Consider the following 12,333-nt stretch of genomic DNA (forward strand, 5'->3'; position numbering starts at 1 on the left):
CCCTTCGCCCCCGCCCCCATCCTCCCTGCTCTTCGCCCCCACCCTACCTGCTCTTCGCCCCCACCCTACCTGCCCTTCGCCCCCACCCTCCCTGCCCTTTGCCCCCTCCCTGCCCTTCACCCCCTCCCTGCCCTTCACCCCCTCCCTGCCCTTCGCCCCCTCCTTGCCCTTCACCCCCTCCTTGCCCTTCGCCCCCTCCCTGCCCTTCGCCCCTTCACCCCCTCCCTGCCCTTCGCCCCTTCACCCCCTCCCTGCCCTTCGCCCCCTCCCTGCCCTTCACCCCCTCCCTGCCCTTCGCCCCTTTGCCCCCTCCCTGACCTTCGCCCCCTCCCTGCCCTTTGCCCCCTCCCTGCCCTTCGCCCCCTCCCGGCCCTTTGCCCCTTCGCCCCCTCCCTGCCCTTCGCCCCTTCACCCCCTCCCTGCCCTTCGCCCCCTCCCTGCCCTTCACCCCCTCCCTGCCCTTCGCCCCTTTGCCCCCTCCCTGACCTTCGCCCCCTCCCTGCCCTTTGCCCCTTCGCCCCCTCCCTGCCCTTCGCCCCCTCCCGGCCCTTTGCCCCTTCGCCCCCTCCCTGCCCTTCGCCCCTTCCCTGCCCTTCACCCCCTCCCTGCCCTTCGCCCCCTCCCTGCCCTTCACCCCTTCACCCCCTCCCTGCCCTTCGCCCCTTCGCTCCCTCCCTGCCCTTCGCCCCTTCTTCCCCTCCCTGCCCTTTGCCCCTTCTCCCCCTCCCTGCCCTTTGCCCCCTCCCTGCCCTTTGCCCCCTCCCTGCCCTTCGCCCCCTCCCTGCCCTTCCCCCATCCCTCTCTCCTCCCCCAGTCCCTCCCTCCCCCCTCCCTGCCCTTTGCCCCCTCTCCCCCCTCCCTGCCCTTCGCCCCCTCTCCCCCCTCCCTGCCCTTTGCCCTCTCTCCAGCCTCCCTGCCCTTTGCCCTCTCTCCCCCCTCCCTGCCCTTTGCCCCCCTCCCTGCCCTTTGCCCCACTCCCTGCCCTTCGCCCCCCTCCCTGCCCTTCCCCGCACCTCCACCCCAGCAATCACGGGCAACGCCGGGTTTATCAGCTAGTATATATATATATACACACACACACACACATTGGGTGTAATGAGCATATCACACCTCCCAAGTCTCTTAGTATGGACTGGCAATTGAGCACATTTGTACTAGAGACACTTTTTTATGTTGTTATTATGTATTTAAAAATAAACATAAACTTTGATTGTAATTGTAATTTATAGGATCATTTGCCAAATATCATAATTGTAGTTGTAACCCCCTTCGAAATGTATACAGCTAAGATACACACTGCCCCATGACTGGCTCCTCTCTGTGAGGTGTCCAGGATGTGACTCTTTGATTGATATTGTCCCCAGTCAATGATATTTGACTCAAGAGTGGAGGGGCTAAAAAGGGGAGTCCTTAAGAGTCCTTGGTGGAGCACGAGGGGGATAAAGCCGCCGCGTTCCCAGAGGGATCTCGGGGTGATTTGTGGTAACCAGTTTGTGAGCAGGATAACTCAGTGGAACATTGTGACAACATCTCAAATCGGTCCTCTAGGAGAATCAACGCAGAGCAGACAAAGGGAGGTGTGAGTAGCTAAGGAGGGGATCCTCACCACAGCCAAAAAGGAGACCAAAGTCTTTGCAAAGATCCAGTTACACTCTTTCTATAAGATTTCTAACAGTGTGCAGACACCCAAACAAAGGCCCCCTATAACACAGGTATAAGAAGAAACTGGGGCGCTCACTACCGTCAGACACAATCAAGAAAGGGTTAAAAGGCGCAAATGTTACCTTACAGTCGACCCTGTTGAGGAACCTGAGGAAGCAATCCGTGAAACGCATAGTTCCCTGCCGGTGCGTGCGAAGTGTGTCCACGATCAGCCACCGTACACCCAAAGAGCACCCCACAAGCGATCCTGCGGTCGGACTCATCTGCAGGAGCCCACCGCATACGGGGGAACTCGAGTAAGGACAGGAGCTGATTTGTGCTTTTTGAAATGTGAGTGTTTTATTTTCTTGTTATTACAATAAACCTTGTATACTTGTATGCATCTCCCCCCTTATTGGAATTATGGGAGAGACGTCAGCCACACACTACTGTTGAGTTTGGTTCCGATTGAGGAGGGTCCCCTCCTGCCATGAAGGAAGATCTGCCCGTGGCAGTCCTGCGGTTCCTGGGGTTCATCCAGGATAAGGGAAGACATCGGGTGCAGGACACCAAAAGATACCAACCTTTGTGTGTGCTCACATACGGCCATGTGAGAAGTGCTATCGCATTTGTCATATATTTAACACGCCCTCACCCCATCAAGGTCTTCTAGCAGGATCATATGTGCTTTTAGTTGTGTGATTTTAGCTTATGTGACTTTACCAGCACTCCCCTTTTTCCTTTAGTAACCCTATAACACAGGGTCGGGTGGAATTGGAAAGAGACATTGGTACAGCACAGCACAGCGAATTATGTCAAATTTACTGTGCCTGTTAGTAAATGATCCTCTCGTTTGAGTATCATAAATACTATAGGTAGCTAACGTTGTTTTTAGGGTTTTTTCTATAGATACGCTTGTGGTGTGTCCTATTCTCTGACCTTCAGCCACGTGCCCAGCTGGTGAGATAGCACAGGTCATAACAGGGAATAGGACCTGGGGCCCCTCCCTTAGTGTATCAGTCTAAGGAGAATAATGAAGGGTTACATAGTGTGTACAGTCCTGAAGTACAGTACAAGGGTTGCTGTCAAGTTCGACCACACAGTAACCCTGGTCAGCCTAGATGATATTATTAACGTGCAATGTTAAGAGAGAAGGAGCGGATCATTGACACTGACTCTGGCACTGAGTTTGAAGCAGGGGAACCTGGTTCAATTCCTGGTATTGGCTCCTTGTGACCTTAGGCAAGTCACTTTATCTCCCTGTCCCTCAGGCACCAAAAACATTGATTGTAAGCTCCACGGGTCAGGGACTGTGTCTGCAATATGTCTCTGTAAAACGCTACGTTAAACTAGCAGCGCAATAAAAGAACAAACTTATTATTATTACAATATCTCAGATACTGTTTCCTATCACAGAAAGTGTTAAAGAAGAAGCTTGTTTCTGGGGCAGAAAGTTGATCTATGATAAAAAAATATATAGGAAAAGTAAAAATTTGTTAAATAAAGAAACCTTCCATCTTTCTTCAAATAAGAATATCTGTGTGAGGATGAATGGGTGACTCAGTGAATGAAGACAGTGCTACTGATTTTGAAGTTGGTAGAAGCCCGGTTCAAAGCCTGGTATTGAGCTCCTTGTGACCTTTGTAAAGTCACTTTTGTACCTCGGGCGCCAAATTCTTTGTCCTGCATGTAACATTGTAAAGAGATTTGGGTCTTATTGGTAGAAAACTGCTGTAAAAAAAATAAGTTATTACTGTATTTACTCTTTTTTTAAATTGTTAATACCATCCACTGACATGTTTTAAGAGAGCCATTGGACTCCCAATGTTAGACTTGGTTAGCGTTGGTTAAATTAGTATCAAGGTCCCATATGCGTAACCATGGATATTGTGTAATATAACTGTCATGCTGCGCTCACCACGGACAAGGAGGGACCCCGGAACTGAGGTGGAAAGGGTAGTACCTGCACCCACAGCTGCGGGGACACGCCTGGAAGGTGGATAGTAGGCGTCCGGAACTGAACGGGAGAGATGGTAAAAGTTCAGATACTCGCCGGATAAATAGGAAGTTCCAGTAGAATGGTCGGTGCTGAGAGCCTTGGGTTTGGAGCCGGGAAATAGGTAGGAATCCGTAAGCTGAGGTGGAAGGTTGGAGAGGTCGGAAGGTCAGAGGGCAAGCCAGAGGTCGAAATCCAGAGCGGGTCCACAGTCAAGCCGGTTCGGTACACAGGAGATCACTAGAAGAGACAGAGACAAAAAGCACTAAGGCAGGCACGAACGTGGGTAACGCAGGTCACACAAAGCTATGCTCAGCCAAAGAAGGAATGGCTGAGCAGGGTATAAATGTGGACAGAGCCCAATAGGAACAGGGGGAGGGACGGAGGAGCGGCCCCATGGGAGGCAGAGATAGGTCAGAGAATGTGCCACAGCTGATGAGTTTGACGCGTGGCTTGTGAGCGGTGCACGCGCATCAGGTGTGTGCACCACGCGGGGGAGGTGCGCGCGGCCTGAGCAGTTGGCGGGAGTTCCTTCCGCGAGAGGGCAGAAGAGTCCGTATGTGTTCGCGCGCATGCACGCTTCCTGTGGCAGCCGCGGGGACCAGAGAGGTAGGAGGAGGATCCCGCTCGCGGTGGTGAGCCTGTGGGGCCGGGGCCGGGGAGCACCGGGTGTGTTGCGGCAAAGAGGGAACCCTCTTTGGGAGAGGTGTTCCCCGAGGTCTTACAGTACCCCCCCCCCTTGAGGAGCGGCCTCAGGACGACTCCAATATGGCTTTTGGGGAAACTTGGAGTGGAAGAGTCTCAGCAATCTGGGGGCATGTATTTGGTGGTAGGGTACCCAAGATCTTTTTTCTGGGCCAAAGCCCTTCCAGTGAACCAGATACTGCACCGAACCCCTTGTTTTCCTGGAATCGAGAATAGATTGAACTTCAAACTCCTCCTGACCCTGAACTATGACTGGTTTAGGAAAAGCTGGTGTTTTGTGGAACTGTGGGCTTTGGGACACAGGTTTTAGTAGAGATACATGGAACACAGAGGGTATTCTCATGGATGGGGGAAGCTCCAGGCGATATGCCACAGGATTGATTTGTTCCACCACTGAAAATGGACCCAAGTACCTGGGGGCCAGTTTGAGGTTAGGGGTCTTCAGTTTAATGTTCCTGGAGCAGAGCCAGACCTTTTCTTCCGATTTGAAGACCGTACCTGCCGACGGTGGAGATCTGCCTGTGCTTTTTGTCTGCGGGTCGCCCTTCCCAGTGCTTCTTGGATCTTTTTCCAGGATTCCTGCAGATCTTTGATTTGGTCATCTGCCGCTGGGACTCCGGAAGGGGCTGAAGTGATGGGAAGCTGAACCGGGTGGAAACCATAATTAATGAAAAAGGGGGATTTCAGTGTGGAGCTGTTCCTCAAAGAGTTATGAGAGAACTCTGCCCATAGGAACAAATCCACCCAATCGTCCTGACGGTCCGCGACGAAGCACCGGAGATATTGCTCCAATGTCTGGTTCGTCCTCTCGGTTTGCCCATTAGTCTGGGGGTGATACCTGGAAGAGAAATGGAGGGCGATATCCATCCAACGAGCGAAGGCCCGCCAGAATTTGGAGATGAATTGTGTACCACGATCGGATACGATGGAAAGAGGGATTCCGTGAATGCGGAATACTTCCCTGATAAAAATGTCTGCCATGTGGTGGAATTGGGCAGCCCTTTGAGAGGGACAAAATGGGCCTGCTTGGAGAACCGGTCCACGATTACTAGAATGGTGTTCATCCCTCTAGAGACCGGAAGTTCTACAACTAAATCAATGGACAGGTGACTCCAAGGGCGTTCCGGTATGGGCAGGGGTCGTTGGAGACGGTAAGGCTTCTTATGAATGATCTTGACCTGAGCGCAGATTGGACAAGTTTTCACGTATTCAGAAATATCTTCCGACATGGTAGGCCACCAGAAGGTGCAGCTAATGAGATCAGAGGTTCTACTGTAAGGCCTCGGGGAACACCTCTCCCAAAGAGGGTTCCCTCCTTGCCGCAACAAACCCGGCACTCCCTGGCCCCACAGGCTCACCGCCGCGAGCGGGACCCTCCTCCTACCTCTCTGGTCCCCGTGGCTGCCACAGGACGCGTGCATGTGCACGCACACATACGGACTCTTCTGCCCTCTCGCAGGAGGAACTCCCGCCTCCTGCTCAGGCCGCGCGCACCTCCCCCGCGCCTGATGCGCGTGCACCGCTCACAAGCCACACGTCAAACTCATCAGCTGTGGCACATTCTCTGACCTATCTCTGCCTCCCATGGGGCCGCTCCTCCGTCCCTCCACCTGTTCCTATTGGGCTCTGTCCACATTTATACCCTGCTCAATAACTTTATGTTGCAACTGAATATTTACTAAAGTGCCATTAAAACATTTCAGAGAATACTGATGTTAAATTAACTGGTGTTACATGGCTGAGTGATGGGGATTGTAAAAGAGAGCCCTTCCAATCTCTACTCTACAATGTTCACAGTTATTTTCAGCTTAACTGTCAAAACAAAATAAATAAGAATACTTATTCTTCCGTAAAGATATTCCCCTAATATCACTTTTCTACTCCTTTATCCCCCTCTGACTTCACTTTCTGTCCTCTTCTGTTCTCTTTTGCGACTGCACCACCATTCAAAGGAATAGAGAGAGGGTGACTTCAAAAATAGACAAATGTATTTGATCATGTTAAAAATAAGGCACGAACCAACAGGTTTCGCGCAACGCGCTCACAGGGGACCTCGAGAAATCGCGTTGCGCAAAACGTGTTGGTTCGTGCCTTGTTTTTAACATGATCAAATAAATGTTTCTATTTTTGAAGTCACCCTCTCTATTCCTTTCAATGGTGGTGCGATCGCATTTTTCCCCATATTTATCTCTGCACGTTGGCGGACAGCACACCGGAGGATTACCATCACGATTCAGGAGACAGGATCAAAGGAACGCGCTAACAGCAACAGTGAGTTCTGTCAACCTACCTAAGGATCACAGCCTCAATTTGGGGGCTCTAACTTCCCAGTCATAGACTGGAAAGATTATCGTGCGCTTTATTTCTTGCCAGGAGGTTGCGGGCTCTCATGGAGAGTTGAGCCAGGTAGGCGCTATCTTTATTATTTCATCAATTGGAAACCCCCTAGGTTGTGTATATATTATGCAAAGAATATATGGACTTGATTGTGACTTCTCATGATATATGCTTAGGAGATAATTATAGAGAGGACATTGTGTTGAATATTGTCATCTTATTTCTCTGCTGGGACACCATTGAGCCACAGAATCCATGCTTGGACTTTTCTACTATTTATAATCTTAGGCTTTCAAATATCCCACTGTGGAAGTTGAAGCCAGGCCCGGCAGCTTTCTTCTCGTGGCCTTCCCACTTCTGAGCCAAAAGGTATAGCAAAAGATAGCAGGCAATGAAAACTCTTCCATATGTGACTCATGTCTGGAGGGGATTGCAGAGTTCTGAGTGCTGGTGGTGGTTTGTAGCTTTTAAAACCGTGTAACCTCCGTCCCCTTGTCTCACCCCCTGTCCTCTTGTCTCAGCCTCTGCCTTTAGCTCACACTATCATCTCTTAAAAAAACAGATTTTAAGCATGAACAACATTCCAGTCAAAGATTTCTAGAATGTGAGTCCCTATGGATAGATTACTTACCATATAAGTAGCCCTGAAAGTAATCTGCAATTGAAAAAATTGCTCCAGCACATTTCTTAAAACAGAATAGGGTTCATTCCAATCATTATAAAAAAAATACAAAAGCTCAAACTCTCACAAACAAAGTTCATGAGAAGAAATAAAGCTTTATTGCTGAGGCTATTACAGTGAGGGAATACAAATGTGAAAATATATAAACCAACCCATGTAAAATTAATGGTTAGCTTTGGTAGTGTCCTCTATAAAAACGCTGTGAATATATAATAAAAATATATGATCAAGATGTATATTAAGGCAGCCAAAGATAGTCCTCTGATTGATCAAATCAGATAAGCATACAATGGGAAACAAGTGACTCATTTGGCACCTCCAGAGATGGATCTAGTGCAGAGAACGCTAATATTGTAGCTGTCCGGAAAATATAATGAATCGGAAATAGATACAGTCCAGGAAATGCTAATATTATAGCTGCTAGAACACAATCAAACCATATGATGAGAGCATCAGATGTAGTGGTGACTCTACAGATGGCAATCAGATGACTATCAGGACATGAACAATAAAAATAGTAAAAACAAAAATAGTGTGATACTGTTTAAATGATATGTGCAATAAGTGCCAAAATACAAGGGAGAGGGATGGGGAAGAAAGGAAGTGCCAGACAAGAAAAATATAGAAAATAGTATTGCAATGTATTAAAAAAATGTTGAGAAAGGGCCTTCAGGCTTCTTCATTAACAGGCAAATGTTTGTTCCTAGGAGGTGAAGGTGTGCAGACTATATGGAAATCTGCCCCCCTAAATCCTCATTGGAATACCCATAGAGATATACATTCAGTAAGAGACCAATTATGTGGATAAGAGAATAAATCCAAGCCCTCACGTTTGATCTTCTTCACCCACTCATGGATTCTCCGCCTTATCATGGCAAGCCACAGTTAATGAACATCCAGATTCAGCAAACAAGGTAGAAACAGTGTACAGACATGGGAGTCAGGGTCACAAGAAGGTTGAATATAAAAAAGCAACGTTTATCCTTGATAGTGCACAATCGGGTGTGAAACGCGTAGGAGTGTCTTTGGTGTCTCCTTTTCTATTAATGTTTGAAGAATAAAAATTTTTTTTTTTTAATTCCACCTTTTTGTGACTCCCATGGCTGTGCGCTGCTTCTACCTTGTTTTCTGAATTTCAGGCCACTGACCTAGAAGATAGTTATGAAGGGAATACCTCACTCCACTGACTGCAGCGACATTGAGAGACCACAGCGACACTGATACTGCATTTGTGGACACCGTTTTGTTCCTTAATTCAGGCGGAGGTCTTGTGGAACATTTCTGGTTGCCCCCTTTTTTCCCTATTGGGAGCACATTAATACGTGTGAGGAGTACATAAGGAAGTACTACAGGCATTTTTCCTGTGGGAATGGGCCCGGGGAAAGGGTTCCTGCCCCAAAACGTTGCCGCCCTTATTTAATTTTTCTGTTCTCCTCTCCCTTTATTTATTTTCCCCTTGTTTTCTTCTGTCCCTGTTGTGATTTTTTACACTCCTCCACTTAATTTTCTCTAATCCTCATTTGGTCAAATTTTTCCCCACACACACTTTTCTGTTCTCCTATTCTCCACCACTCTGCCTCCAGATAAGTATCATTTGACTTACCCCCCTTCTTTTTAGCAGTGTTGGTTTTTATATTTAGTGTTGCCTCTCTGTATATACGGTTGTGTATTGCACTGATATTATTATTAGCCTGTGAGGCTATATTTCTGCCTTTTAGTATACAGTAAGATTGACATTGTTACCTTGTCTCATTTACCATATGAGTAAAATACTTTTTGCTTTCAATACTACTTTTGTTTCCAATTTTCTCGCAGTGCTGGGAACAATGTGTATTTTACAATTAAAATGTTGGTTCCAGAGGGTAAATTACCCCAAAGCCACAATAAACTTGAACCGGCTTTGCCCCTCCAAAACTTGATTCCACTATACAATTCAATGTGTACAGTATATGTGAAAGGTATGCTTATATTTTTACTTTTCTAAGATACCATTCTTATATGAACTATTTTTAGTGGCTAAGGAATAATTAAAAAGTATTGTGCAGTAATCCAGGACAGTACAATTATTTTTAACAAGAGCAAAACATATTTTTACACTAGATTTACTTTAAGCTACAAAATAGGAATACAATGAAAAAAAAATTAACATATCCCTTGACCTTTTGACCTTCAAAATTGCCCCCTCTTAAATAGACCCAACAGATTAATCAGAACTATCCAAAAATCATCCAGGGTCCGCTGACCATACCCCGGCTCACGTCCCGACTTTTCCAGTTGCCAATCAGCACAATGACTAAAATAAACACATACCTCCTCAACCTGGTCTAGGATGTTTGGCTACGACCAAACCGCCTCCGGTTCTGCCTGCCACTCATTTCTCCGTCAGGACAACTCACAGACAGGACACCTGGCCGCAGGGCACTTCGCCAATTACACTCTGACGCCATCTTTATATGATAATGTCCCACCATGTGCACCCTCACGCCTCCGGATTCTCCGTCCGACAAGGTATGCATGCTCCACGGCGCCCACTCCGATGCGCCATGTTTAAATGTCCAGCTTGTCGGAAAACGAGTGAGGGCTTTCAGACCCGTTAAATATTTTATCGCTCTGGTTGCACCATTGATCGTATTGATAGCGTAACATATATGATTCGCGTTACTATGCCCTCACATTACCACGCGTTATCATGAAAAACATTGCATCAATATTTTTTTATGGACTTTAAAATTCCTCATATTATTATTATTAATTATTATAATTATTATTAGCCTGTGAGGCTATATTTCTGCCTTTTAGTATACAGTAAGATTGACATTGTTACCTTGTCTCATTTACCATATGAGTAAAATACTTTTTGCTTTCAATACTACTTTTGTTTCCAATTTTCTCGCAGTGCTGGGAACAATGTGTATTTTACAATTAAAATGTTGGTTCCAGAGGGTAAATTACCCCAAAGCCACAATAAGCTTGAACCGGCTTTGCCCCTCCAAAACTTGATTCCACTATACAATTCAATGTGTACAGTATATGTGAAAGGTATGCTTATATTTTTACTTTTCTAAGATACCATTCTTATATGAACTATTTTTAGTGGCTAAGGAATAATTAAAAAGTATTGTGCAGTAATCCAGGACAGTACAATTATTTTTAACAAGAGCAAAACATATTTTTACACTAGATTTACTTTAAGCTACAAAATAGGAATACAATGAAAAAAAAATTAACATATCCCTTGACCTTTTGACCTTCAAAATTGCCCCCTCTTAAATAGACCCAACAGATTAATCAGAACTATCCAAAAATCATCCAGGGTCCGCTGACCATACCCCGGCTCACGTCCCGACTTTTCCAGTTGCCAATCAGCACAATGACTAAAATAAACACATACCTCCTCAACCTGGTCTAGGATGTTTGGCTACGACCAAAGCGCCTCCGGTTCTGCCTGCCACTCATTTCTCCGTCAGGACAACTCACAGACAGGACACCTGGCCGCAGGGCACTTCGCCAATTACACTCTGACGCCATCTTTATATGATAATGTCCCACCATGTGCACCCTCACGCCTCCGGATTCTCCGTCCGACAAGGTATGCATGCTCCACGGCGCCCACTCCGATGCGCCATGTTTAAATGTCCAGCTTGTCGGAAAACGAGTGAGGGCTTTCAGACCCGTTAAATATTTTATCGCTCTGGTTGCACCATTGATCGTATTGATAGCGTAACATATATGATTCGCGTTACTATGCCCTCACATTACCACGCGTTATCATGAAAAACATTGCATCAATATTTTTTTATGGACTTTAAAATTCCTCATATGCAAATCATATGCTAATGATCCATTAGCCTAACAGCACAGATCAACAGACCAAAGTTATTGTTAACGCATGGAGCTAATGTTGCGAAATTCAAACCAAAACCTACTCACATCAAGACCATAGTTATAGTGTTATTCCTGGGAATGGCATACAAGCAGTGTACTGAGTATATTTTAGGGATCATATAAATGTCTGAAGCACATACCAAACTATAGTATGGTTTTGAATGATTAAGTGAATGTAGAATATGTTTGTGTAACCTCATACAGTATGATATATGCTGTAATCATAAAGATTAAGTATGGGTGTACAATAATGTTTATCTATACATATCTCTACAATAAAAATTCAAATTAACTTTAATTAATGTACAATGAAAAAAAAATTAAGGAAGCACTCTTAATAACAAAAAAGTAAAAAAAATGTCAAAATGTAACTGTTACCCATATTGTAACAATAATTGCATTAGCATTATGTAACGCATATGAGTATCTTTAATAATGCGTGTTAATGTTTTGACAACGCGCATGTGCAGTGTATTGGTTATCGCATCTCTGGGTGACGAAACTCACCATTAATACCTTTATTAGCGGCTGCTACTTTTCCATGCTAGTAGGTTTGAGGATACCCGTTAAACTGAGGGAAAATAACGTTCGTTACTTTTTCCGCTAACGGTCATTATTAGCGCATATTTAACGGTCTTCTGAGGATCTCCTGGACCCCATTGGCTTCTACCTTTTTCAGTGCTGGAGGTCTGGGCAGCACCAGTGTGCCAATGGACCTTTGGCATTTCTGGGCATGAGATTGCTTCAGCAGCGATCAAATGAACGTGCCACCACCCGGCAGAGGGGACTCCACTTCCGTGATGATCAGGGCAGTCCCCTTGAACAATCTGCCCGATCCGCCTCATGAAATTGAACATTTCCCCATGACGTGCCTATGAAGTACCAGATACATCATAATGGCACTGTAAAGGTTAAATGTACAGTATTTGGCGATTTGTTTGTGAAGTTTGACGGTTTTGCAAAAAAATAAATTCTCTGAATTGTGAAATTCTGCAAGACCATTACACTACCACTATTTATTTCCCATGCAGACAACTGAAAGTATGACTTCACCATCAGCTCAGTAATTAAAAATACAAGGTAATTG

General features: G+C 46.0%; 1 long non-coding RNA gene across 1 annotated transcript in view; it reads right to left on the reverse strand.

Annotated features, from left to right (window-relative positions):
- Positions 1–12,333, reverse strand: part of LOC142488487 (uncharacterized) — a 56,795-nt gene that overhangs the window by 5,351 nt on the left and 39,111 nt on the right. The window contains exon 2 of the long non-coding RNA XR_012799432.1: positions 3,695–3,877. This is a non-coding gene — a long non-coding RNA (uncharacterized LOC142488487). The remainder of the gene's footprint in view (positions 1–3,694; positions 3,878–12,333) is intronic.

This window comes from Ascaphus truei, chromosome 2 (assembly GCF_040206685.1).
Source record: "Ascaphus truei isolate aAscTru1 chromosome 2, aAscTru1.hap1, whole genome shotgun sequence".
NCBI classification, from domain to species: Eukaryota; Metazoa; Chordata; class Amphibia; order Anura; family Ascaphidae; genus Ascaphus; species Ascaphus truei.